Genomic DNA, 12,349 nt, shown 5'->3' with positions numbered 1-12,349 from the left:
TAGCGGCTTTCGAGGATCCGCTAAGCTTACTTTTAGCTCCGTGCAATGTCGACACGTCGAAGCTGTTGGAACGGAAGCTCTTCGATCGACTTCCTTTCTGTTCGGTCGTTTTTCCGGGCCAGTTTGATTTGCTATCGTCCCGCGAACTCGGCGCTTCCTCGCCGCATCGGTTGATTTCCGTCGCGGAACACGCTAACGAGCTTAGGATCGATATCAGATCCGTATTAGAGCAGACAATGCCCGCAGCGCCGGAAACGGATGCACTCGCGGCTCTTGGCAGTTCCGAGACGCGCTTTCGGAGAGAAGATGTCGGCGAAACCGACGGAGTAGGCGTTTCAGAGAATCGTTATTGTTTCGGCTGTTGAGTGTGACGTTGAGCGGAACTGTTACCCTCCAGCGGCTGTATTTCGTACACTTGCTCCGTCGACGTCCTGTACATACTTAAGCGCACCTGGCAAACGGATTGCTTTTATTCGAAAGACAGTTTCTTTTTTATCATAATTCGTGCGTTATGATACATGTTTCGATGATTGAGCCGTTAAGCGTGACAAAGCGATGGAATTGTTTTGCACAGAAATTCTGGTTCTAAAATTATGTTAGGGATTCTAGGGCGTAATAACATCTTGGAACGCAAAGTTATCGATGTGTCGATGAAAGTTAAGCGAGCTTTATCGAAGCACACGTTCGAGTCTTTGGGCGATTGCTAGGAATACGCGTAATGTTCTTTTCTGTGAGCTGAAAAGTTGAACGACTATAAAAGGCGTTTGTAGAGGATTTCAAAGCGGAAGAAGAGGCAGATTATTTAATACATAATATCTTCCTTTATAATATATCTAATATCCTAATAATTAGATGAACGTAATACAAATGTTTAGAATCAGAAATTATCTGTTTATATAGAGATCTGTTTGATGCAAGATCTAACATCAATCAAATCGGATTGTATGGATTGTGTATTTGTCTGTGTTAATCCTTTGACGTCGATACCAACGATGTATATAGCGAATGGCGGTTATCAGCCAAGATTATGAGTACGTAGGGAAGAACAGAACTGAACGCTTGCTGTTCCAATAATGACGATCCATAAAAGTCTGAACTCTAATAAAAAAAAACGCATGATAACGAATACAGCGCGTATTCTTTCGTATGTCTTCAATGAATATGTATAAGTTTGCTCGTAACAGAGTTGAAAAATGCCTGTAGCGTTCCAAGTTTGAACAACGTTTGTGTCGCGCGAAAATTGAACAATATCTGAACCGCTTGAACGTTAACAAGTATCTTTTTCTGTGTTCGAGGTGTGAATGCCGCGAGTGTCATGACCAGCCTTTCACGTGCTCTTGGCGCGCCTTCTACTGGCAAAGATGGGACGCTACTTGAACTAACACGAGATGTTAGTTTTCCGAGAAGATCACGATATCTGTGCGGGTGAGGAAGTTCGGCAACTTGTACCGCTGTAATATAATTCCAAATTACCCTGCGGAGATACCGAGTTTACGACACGTCCCTGGCGATTGAGCGCGGGATGAAGCAAATTTCTATGTTATTGCTTAATAATTTATGATTCCAATTGAAAAATAAGCTTCTTCGCGACCATGCTATAAGCTTCACCGACGAAGACGTGCTTCCTTAGCGAGGCTCCTGACGAACAAGGAATGAAAACCATAGCGACTCGATTCGTCCGTAATTTTAACTGTTAATTTTCGCCTAATTAATAATTGTTCTAACTCCACCTAAAAAAGAAGAAAAAAAAGTAATTGATGAATCCACGTATGCGTACATTGTTATAAAGAACGATATGATGTGTAAATAATTATAAGTTACAAAGAATAAAATAATAAATAATACGATGAAAATTGTATACCTGGAGAGCAACGAATATTTGGTTCTTTCAAATCTTAACTTCGCACGATCGTATAGAAGTTCGTCAACTTTAAACTCGGTTCTTCTTAGTCTGCAAACTAGCGGAGATAGAACGGCTAAAATTGTTGAGGTTATTCAGTATATAAAGAGAAAAAAACGCGTGGATAAAGTGTAAGATACAAAGTATATATTTGACTTAATAATGAAATACAGGAATACAATTTGAGCTGGTCCAGATCCGCACGCTAGCAGTGTTACTTTATGACTGAGAACCCCGAAGCCAACGTCGCCTGTCTACCGTTTATGGTCTGCCTCCCTGCTATTCTTTTGTTTATATGCTGTCGATGGCTTCAGCGCTTGAGAAAGCTAAAAAGACCAGATGTGGAGTTTTCCTAGAAGTGGTGAACACTTCAACACCCTCCCTAAAACTCTACATCCCAACAAACAATTATATCTGAATATTTTCTAACTCTCGTCGTAAATATCTGAACCTTGATTTTGTCAATGTGTTCACAAATACATTTGCCAACTGCCTTTCTCTTTTCCATTCAAATTAATTTATTACTAAAAAAACTACGAGAAGACTAAACAGATCATGTAGAGTTTTTTTTTTTTATATTAGAAGTGATAGTCACGTCGACACCCTCCCTAAAAACTCTACATCTCTATAAGCAATTACCTCTTAACATCTTTTTTATTTTTCAAACCTAACTTTTGTCTTAAATATTCAAATCTTGGTTTTGGCAACGCTTTTGTACATATATCTGCCAGTTGCTCTTCGCTTGTTACATATGTTACATCAATTTCGCCTCTATTGTATAAATCTCGCAAAAAGTGGTATCTTATATCAATATGCTTACTTCTTTGATGGAATTCAGGATTCTTAATTAATTTTACGACACTAGTATTATCTACACATAGCGTATACTTAAATATCTCTATTTTGCATTTGAGAAATATTTTCTTTAGCCACATAATTTCTTTCTTTTCGGATCTCATCGTTTCGTTAAAATCCACTGGTAATTTTTTCGCTACGTACGTTACTGGGTTACCATAAAAATCGGTTCGCTTGATCTTATCTCTATCTCTCAATTGTCTCACATTCTCGCTAGTTATAAAAGGTTGTTTTTCAGTTTCACTCTCTGCACTTTCATACGTACATACTCTCAGTTGACCGTAATCCTCCGAGCAGGTCGGACCTCTCGGCCCTAAGGGATAAACAGGCGTAGGCCCTAACAGTGAGCGCGGCAAGCTATACAGTGCACAGTAGACAGTGAGAGAGCAAAAAAAAAAAGAAAAACAAAAAGAGTGCTAAACAGTGAAAAAATAATGATAACATCAACCTCTCTACAAACAATTTAAAAATAGAAGAAGAAAGGAATGAAATCGAAACCAAGGAGGCAGAACCCGCCATAAGCTCGTCAAAAAAAGGAATCAAAAGAAAAATAGAAAAACAACAAATAATTAAAGATAGCAGCATAAGAACTGCTACACAAAAGACGCGGAAACTCAATCCGCCCCCAAACCTGGTAACCAGGAACAAAATAAACACAAAACAAGAAAATTTAAAAGGAGAAGAAAGCGACTCACAAGAAGAGCACGACGATAAAAACGAAAATATGAAACAAAAAAGAAGCCCACAACCTCAACCAATGGCAATCACATTAAAAAACAGATTCGAAGCCCTCCAAGCCCAAGACCCCTGCACACCGCAACCGCATGAAACCATTATCGAAAACATTAAAAAAAAACGACGTATTAAGGGAAAAGGCAACCAGACAGCCCACTCCCCCGGACACGTCACCAATAACCACAAGCAAAAGCTATACCGTCCGGACAAGCACCCCCCCCCCCCACCGCTCCGCCAAAAAAAAAACAACACCACATCCTTCAACATTACTGAAAAACCAAACTCATAAGGGCCTGCCACCCAGCCACCCCGCTGAAGACCAGGCAGACCCCCCCCCCCACATCAGCAAATGGGGCCAGGCCACCCCCCATCAACATAACATTACAAGACCCAAAAGACACAATAGCACTCATGGAAAATTCCCTCAAAATCAAGAATTTCCATATCAAAAGAATCCATTCAGGTAAGCACGTGCTTTATCTTCAAAACATAAATGACTACGCGAATGCAAAAAAAATACTGACCGCAGCCAACACGGCCTATTTCACATATACCCCAAAATCTCAAAAACCCCACACGTACCTACTAAAAGGGCTAGGAAACAGCTACACAGAAGCGGAAATACTAGAAGACCTAAAAGCCCTGAAAATAGAAGAAGTTAATTTCACCAAAGTGACTCGATTCACAACAAGAAAATCAAGGGAGAACAACACATTGCTCCCAATCTATATAATTCAAGTCTCCCCCGATAGCAACATTGGGAACCTACTAAAAATAAACAGACTTAGCCTTCTAAAAATAGCATGGAAAAAAATTAAAAAAAACGATATCACGCAGTGCTACAAATGCCAGCGAATAGGCCACACAGCACAAAACTGTAATCTAAACTATCGCTGTGTAAAATGCACTGAACCGCACGGGCCAGGCGAGTGCAAAATAAAAAAAGAAGCAGCAATAAGCAAAGAAAAAATCTACTGCGTAAACTGCAAAAACTACGGACATCCTGCATCATACAAAGGATGCCCAAAACTCGTCGAATTACCCAAAAAGATTAATGAAAAAATCATCAAAGCAAAAACAGCAAAAGCCGAAAGAATCGCCAAAATAAGCCGTAAGTACGTCCCCGAGCTAAAATTCGCGGACATAGTAAAACAAAGAACAAGTATAAACGAGACAAGCCCACAAGTAACAAACATAGCGGCACAAGTCAAACAAAACCCCAACCCAACAATAGACTCACCCCAAATAAGCATAATAAATGTCATTGAAGACTTCAAAAAAAGCATTCTAAAAGCTCTAAGCGAACAACAAACACAACTAAACGAAATAAAAAAAGCACTAAATACACATGAAGAAAGAATCGATTCCATCTTCAACATCATCGAAAATATAGACGAAGATTAGCCAAATCCCACCCGTCCACCAATCACAGCAAAAAATAAACCAGATAAAAGTTAAACATCTGAAAATCATCTCAATAAACGCCAACTCACTAATCTCAAACCAAAAAAGATACAGCATGCTAACACTAATTAAGAAAGAAACCCCCGACATAGTACTTATCTCAGAAACCAAACTGAACTATAGACATAAAGTGCAATACAAAAACTACTCTATAATAAGACACGACAGACCAAACGCTACCCAAGGAGGAGGAACGGCAATCCTCATAAAAAACCCCCTGAAGTTCAAAACAATACAAAACGACAAAATAACAAAATTCAAAATCCTAGAGACGACGATCATAAAAATAAAAATAAACAATAAGGAAAACTTATTTATCTCCGCAGCCTACGCAGCCCACGGAAACCAGAATCAATTTAACGACGAATTCGACGATCTCTTCCAACTTTTACAGCTCGACAAACAGGAAAACTACTACATAATAGCCGGTGACCTTAACGCTAAACATACCAGCTGGAAAAGCGAAACAAACAACACGAGAGGAAACTCCGTCAGAACCTGGCTAGACAATAAAAGCATTTTCTACAAAACAAACCTCTATGGCTCCGAGCTACCCTCTTACCCAAAAGGACGCTCCTACCTAGACATATGCCTAGCAGACGCCCGAATAAAATTCCAAAACTTACGACCAAATAACACTCTCAAAACCATAGACTACGACAGCGACCATAACGCCATAGTATTTCAGATAAGCAAAAACACATCCGACTACCTAACACTCGAAACGCAGACCGAAACACCCAGGTTCAACTATAAAAAGACATACTGGAAAAAGTTCCAAAACCTGCTCGAACAGAACTGCGACCTAAAAATCTACAACAATGTCAACCTAACAGACAGACAAATCGACTCGTTCATAGACGAAATAGAAAAACATATACAAGAATCCGTACCGACATTTAAAAAAAAAAGACTCCTGCGAGCCATATATAAACTATAGAATAAAAAAACTACAACGAGATAAAAGTTACATACTATCGAAATTAAACAACCTAAGACACAACTACTCTTACGACAAAAGAGAAGACATAGAATTCCTAAAGTACCTGCTACACGAAATAAAATCACAACTAAAACAAGAATTCGCAAACTCTATAAATCAATACTGGACAAATAAAATAAAAAATATCTCCAAAAAGACTCTGCTAGCAAGTTCCCGCAGATAAATCAAATTTTCAGACCAAAGGAACAAAACTCCATCCCGCCCCTCAAACTGCCTCCAGAAAAAGCCTCCCTCATCCAAGAAGCAGGCATCGAGATACACAACACCAACAAAGACACAGAGGGCAACTTCATAATATCAAAAACAACGGAAAAACTAGACATTATCGGCACCCACTTCGCCAAAACTCACACACAAAACGAACACATGGGCCGAGAACAATTAAACAGAATTATCATCGCCGAAACAAACATACTAAAAAATAAAATAAAACAAGACATAGCGCTAAACAAAACAGTCTGCACATTCTCAAACGAAAACACATCGGACGACCCCAAACAGCCCGACCCAGAAATAAACTACTTTACAAACTTCAATCAACTAAGTACAATCTTCTCCACGCTAAACAACAAAAAATCCGCCGGCTTCGATGGCATTCCAAACATCTCGCTCAAACGCCTACCAAACAAAATAAAATGGTACTACACAGTACTGTTTAATAACGCACTAAACAACACGTACTTCCCCCAAAAATGGAAAAAAGCCAAACTCATAGCCATTACAAAAAAAAAATAAAGACGGCTCATCACCTGCAAACCTGCGACCCATAAGCCTCCTCCCCAACATAAGCAAAGTATACGAAATGATCATAAACAACCCCCTAGCAGCCTTCTGCTCAAAAAATGAGATAATCCCGGAAAACCAATTCGGCTTCCGCCACAAACACTCCACAATCCACGCAATAAACAAACTTACGTCGGATATCTGCTGGGCACTTAACGCAAATCAACGAGTAGCCGCCTGCCTAATAGACATCGAAAAAGCCTTCGACACCGTCTGGATCCCAGGGCTCATTTATAAAATAATTAAAAAGAACTTCCCCGAATACCTAATCAAAATAGTATGGGACATGATAACAAACAAAACGTTCATAATGACCGACGGCTCGCACACTTCAAGCAAAGAATTCTCCATAGAGAACGGCCTGCAACAAGGAACAGTAAATTCCCCGCTACTCTTCAGCATCTACAATAACGACTTACTAAACCTCTTTAACCTCAACACATCCACACATAAACGCTCCATAGCCTTCGCGGATGACCTAATCATCTACGTAACAGGCCGCAAAACCAAAACGATAAGAACAGAACTGCAAGAACTCTTTAACAAAATCAGCGATTACTATCATACATGGAAACTAAAAATTAACGCAAGCAAATGCGAAACCATACTATTCAGACCCATGACAAGCAAAATCGGCCCAGCAGAAAGGGAACAAATCAGGAAATTCCGCCTAAAAGAAAAAGCAAACGAAGAGAACCTCATACCACACAAAAATTGCGTAAAATACCTAGGAATAAACATAGATGAAAAACTAAATTACAAGCAACACATCGAAATCCAACTCTCCAAAGCCAGCAAAGCTTTTTGGAATACAAAAAGGCTGTTTTATTCCAGACTTCTCGATAGCAAAGTAAAAATCATGTGCTACCAATCGCTAATAAGACCCATTATAACCTACGGCTGTCCAATATGGTACAACATACCAGCGTCAATAATGGAAAAAATTCGTATATTTGAAAGAAAATGCATCAGAGCTTGCCTGAGCATTTACAGATCTGAACACAGCGGATACAGAAAATACGTAAAAAACAAAAAAATATACGACTTAGCCAACATCCACCGCATCGACTGTCACATCCTAAAACTAACGAGAAATCACTTCTCGCAAGCCGCGAAGATCAAAGAAAACAGCCTAATCTTCGGCTGCTTATACGCAAACGACGCATACTTCAAAAACACTCTGTTAACAGGCTACATCCCCCCCGAAGCCTTTCTATACCTAGACGAAAGAAACTATCTCCAAGACCAAAACAACATACCCATAATTTATCATATGCAAAGGAAAATAGGAATGAAATCTATTCAATACGAGGAAAACCTAGATAGCCGTACTGCAGACACTAGGTGGAGATACAACATGGCCCTCCCCCAAAAGGATACAGAAGACAAACACAGAAAGAACACAAAAAAATATTGGTGGATACGGAACCCATAACAAAAAACAAGATAAAGAACCACAAAACGGCAACGCCCACTGAATTAAGTGTAAATATGTAAATATGTAAATAGATATACGAATACTATACTAATCCCACAGAACACCCCTCCCCTCCCCTCCCGGTCCATCCCCTCCCATCCTGTAGTATAATATAATGTAATATTGTAATATCGTTACACGTGTATCACGTGTACCTGTATATTTTTTTTTTTTTTTTTTTTTTTTTTTATTTATTAGAATATTTACAATCAATTCTCGTTGAGAATTTTCAGTAACTTAATTTGGCGTGGTACAATGACATGGATTATAATAGTTTTATATTGTTGGTTCTAGTAGAAACTAAGGATTTAATCTAGAGGGTATTTTCTTTTTAGTCTGCGGATCTGGTCCGTCGTGTCCAGTAGTTGGGTGACTAGTGGGTTGTGGTGGTTGTTGACTCTTGTGCTATATCTGCTTCTGGACTTGTGTATTTCATCTTTGACTGTAGGTATCTTGAGGTCTCGGTGGATTGTTTCGTTGGTAACATACCAGGGTGCATTTAATAGGGATCTTGGCGTTTTCGATTGGAAGCGTTGGAGTATTTCAATGTTGGAGTTACTTGCTGTTCCCCATAGTTGGATTCCGTAGGTCCAGACAGGTTTTATTACGGCCTTGTAGAGGGTTATTTTGTTCTGTATGTTTAGTTTGGAGCGTCGGCCCGTGAGCCAATAGAATTTTCTTAGTTTTTCCTTTAGTTGCTTTGTTTTTTCCGAGATATGTTTTTTCCAAGTTAGCCTCCTGTCCAGGGTCATGCCCAGGTATCTTACGGAGTCCTTGCTTGGGATTATTGTGTTGTTAATGGTGACCTGGGGGCAGGTTTGTTTTCGGAGCGTGAAGGTTACATGGGAGGATTTTTTTTCGTTTATTTTAAAACCCCATTTTTGGAACCACTTTTCCATGGAGTCGAGACTTCGCTGGAGAGTGGATGAGGCAATTGCCGGGTCTGCGTGGGTAGCTAATAGTGCTGTGTCGTCGGCAAATGATGCTATTGTTACCTCGTTTGATATGGGTAAGTCGGCAGTGTAGATGGAGAATAGTAGGGGTCCGAGGACACTACCTTGCGGTATGCCGGATTCTATTTGGAATGTTGCGGAAGTGGCGCCTAGACATTTAACTATGAATTGTCTGTTGGTAAGGTAGGATTTTAAGATGGAGTAGTACGGGTGGGGTAGGATTTTTTTAAGCTTGTAGAGTAGCCCTTCATGCCATACTTTATCAAATGCCTGTTGGATGTCTAGGAATACGGCTGAGCAGTATTTTTTCTTTTCGAGGGTTTGGCTGATTATGTGGGTTATGCGGTGGATTTGCTCTACTGTTGAGTGTTGTTTTCGGAAGCCGAATTGGTGATCTGGGAGAGTTTTCAATTCTTCTAGGAGTGGAAGGAGACGATTCGTGAGCATCCTCTCGAATAGTTTAGAAAGGGTAGGTAAGAGACTGATTGGGCGATAGGAGCTGGCTTCATATATTGGTTTACCTGGTTTGGGGATGAGAGTGATTAGTGAGATTTTCCACGCCTTAGGAAAGTGTTCAAGGCGGAGGATGGCGTTAAAGATTGATGCGATGAGTGCGATCCCTTTTATGGGGAGTTCCTTGATTGCTTTATTTCCTATTAGGTCGTGACCTGCTGCTTTCTTGGGGTTTAGGCGACTGATTGCTTCTATGATCTCTGCAGAAGTGAAGGGTTGGATAGGAGGGGACATTTGGAAGGGAGTGTGCAGGTATTCGGTGACGTCTGCTGCAGCTATGGAGGAATGGGGTTGGAATACTTCAGTCAAGTGTTTAGCAAATAGGTTGGCTTTTTCTATAGGGCTACGCGCCCATCCACCCTGCGGGCGGCGGATTGGAGGTATTATTTGTGGGGGGCGCGTGAGTTTCCTGGAGGCTTTCCATAGTGAGTAGTTTGAGTCGGCTGTGGGGGACAGGCTGGCGAGATATTTGTGAAAACGGTCGTTATTGTAGTTCTTTATGGTTTTGGATAGTTTTCTAGTTGCGTTGTTTAGTTTGCGTTTGTCCTCCGGTGTTCTGTGGGTCTGCCATATCCTTCTTAGTCTACGTTTTTCTGCTATTTTTTTTAATAAGTACTGGGGGTATTCGTGATTGCTGATGGACGTTTTTGCCGGTGTGGAGACGCGGATAGCGTTTATTATGCTCGCATTTAGGTATTCCGTGGCTGCTTCGATTTCGTCATTGGTTTTTAGTGAGGTTGAGGCTGAAGTTGTGCGGGTAAAGACTTCTCTAAAGAGCTGCCAGTTGGTGTGTTGGTTATGAATGGAGCCATTAGGTGTATTCTCGATAATAGTTGAACTGACTGTTACTATCACGGGGGAATGATCAGAGGAGAGATCGGCCGAGGAATTGATTTGGACGTGTCTTGGCGAGATATTTTTGGTTATGAAGAAATCAAGGAGATCGGGTATTTTGTTTGTGTCGGTGGGCCAGTGTGTGGGTTCGTATGTGGTAAGGTAGTTGAGGTTGTTGGTTATTATGCTGTTGAGGAGGTTTTTGCCTCTTACTGTAACCAGTCTGCTACCCCATTGGGTGTGTTTAGCGTTATAGTCTCCTCCGGCTATGTATGTGTTGCCCAGGGTGTCCAGGAAGTGGTCGAAGTCTTCTTTGGCGATGGAGTGTCTGGGAGGGCAGTATACAGCTGAGGTGGTGATTGTACCATGATAGTCTTCTATTGCTACGTTTGTTGCTTGGAGGTAGTCTTTCTGGAATGGTGGAAGTTCGTAGTGCTTGATGTTTGCTTTGATTATGATTCCGGTGCCGCCGTGGGCCTTTCCGCTGGGGTGTTGGGTATGGTAGAACTTGTATCCGTTTATGTTCAGGTAGTTTTTGTCGGTGAAGTGGGTTTCAGATATGAGCATTATGTCGATTAGCTGGTGTTTTAGGAAGAGTTCTAGCTCAAGTTTGCGTTGCGCTAGACCATTGGCGTTCCACAGAGCTATGCGTCTTGGCTTTATTTTGTGTCTGGGCGTATTAATTTTTCTATTATGTGTGTTAATAGCGATAGCAAATTGTTTATTTGTTCTGATTGTTTCTCTATTAGCTTTTCCAGTCTAGAGACGTTGTCTGTGTTAGGTGAGGTGGGGGCACTATTTTGGGGAGGATCCCTGTGGCTATTTGGTGTATTTTGAGTGCCTTGTACCGCTTGGGCATAGGAGTTTGAGGGAGTGGTGAGTTTGATAGGGCTGGGTGTTTGATTGGTTGGGGGGATTGGGATTACGGTGGATTTCGGCGTGCTGGGTGTTTGGTAATTTTCCTCTTTTGTTCTGAGTTTGGGGTATTTGCTTGAGTACAGGGTTTTGTAGGCTGAGCAGCCTTTGTAGTTGGCAGGATGATCACCTTGACAGTGGATGCACTTCGCTGGGGTTTCCGGTGATTTCCTGCATTGGTCGGTGGGGTGAGTACCTGCACATTTGACGCAGCGGAAGGTGTGGTTGCAGTATTTCTGTGTGTGCCCATATCTTTGGCACCTTTTGCATTGGACTATCTCCTTTTTGGTTTGCGGTGGTTCGAATTTAACGATGGCGTTCATTAGGCGACTGATACTGTAGATTTCCTTGTTGTTTGGTTTCTGTTTTAAATCAATGAAAAATAGGGATAGCGGGTCTTTTGTAACTCTGTGCCTTATATTGCTGACATTGGTGACTTCGTGGCCGAGTTTCGATAGTTCTATTTTTAGTTCGTCGATGTCTGCGGAGTGGTGGATGTTTCGTAGCACCACCCGAAAAGGTCTTTCTTCTTTGAGTTGGTAGGTGTGGAAGTTGGCGTTCAGGGCCCTGAGTGTTTTGGTGAGCTTCCTGTAAGCTTCTGGATTTGTCGGCAGGATTTTTACTTGATTGTTGGCTATCTTCAGGTTATAGTCCTCCTTGGAGATATCTCTCTCTAAGGACTTGGTCATTGTCTGGATGTCGATGACATCATTAACAAATATTGGTGGGGGAGGAGGGCTTCTCTGTGCTTGTTGGTTTGGTGGCGGGCCTGCGAATTCCATGGCGTCGTTTGTGGATTCAAGTATTGTGAACCTATTGTGGGTGTTGAAGTGTGTTGTTTGCTGTTGGTTTGAGTTTGTATTTGGTGGTTCAATTTTACGTTTTTTCGCTTTATTGGCATCGTTGGCGCGTGGAGA

The 12,349-nt window shown here is 41.2% G+C and overlaps 2 protein-coding genes across 8 annotated transcripts in view; one reads left to right on the top strand and one right to left on the bottom strand.

Annotated features, from left to right (window-relative positions):
* LOC126926784 (uncharacterized) overlaps positions 1-1,858 on the top strand; it is a 289,468-nt gene extending 287,610 nt beyond the window's left edge. For all 3 annotated transcript variants that reach the window (XR_007714865.1, XR_007714866.1, XR_007714863.1), the window contains one exon: positions 1,296-1,858. The gene's annotated coding sequence lies outside the window, so the exon portion shown is untranslated. The remainder of the gene's footprint in view (positions 1-1,295) is intronic.
* LOC126926795 (uncharacterized) overlaps positions 1-12,349 on the bottom strand; it is a 336,576-nt gene that overhangs the window by 207,105 nt on the left and 117,122 nt on the right. The window lies entirely within an intron of this gene.

This window comes from Bombus affinis, unplaced genomic scaffold (assembly GCF_024516045.1).
Source record: "Bombus affinis isolate iyBomAffi1 unplaced genomic scaffold, iyBomAffi1.2 ctg00000059.1, whole genome shotgun sequence".
Lineage (NCBI taxonomy): Eukaryota > Metazoa > Arthropoda > Insecta > Hymenoptera > Apidae > Bombus > Bombus affinis.
Note: the sequence above shows the minus strand (reverse complement) of the source record. Positions and strands in the feature narration are given on the sequence as shown.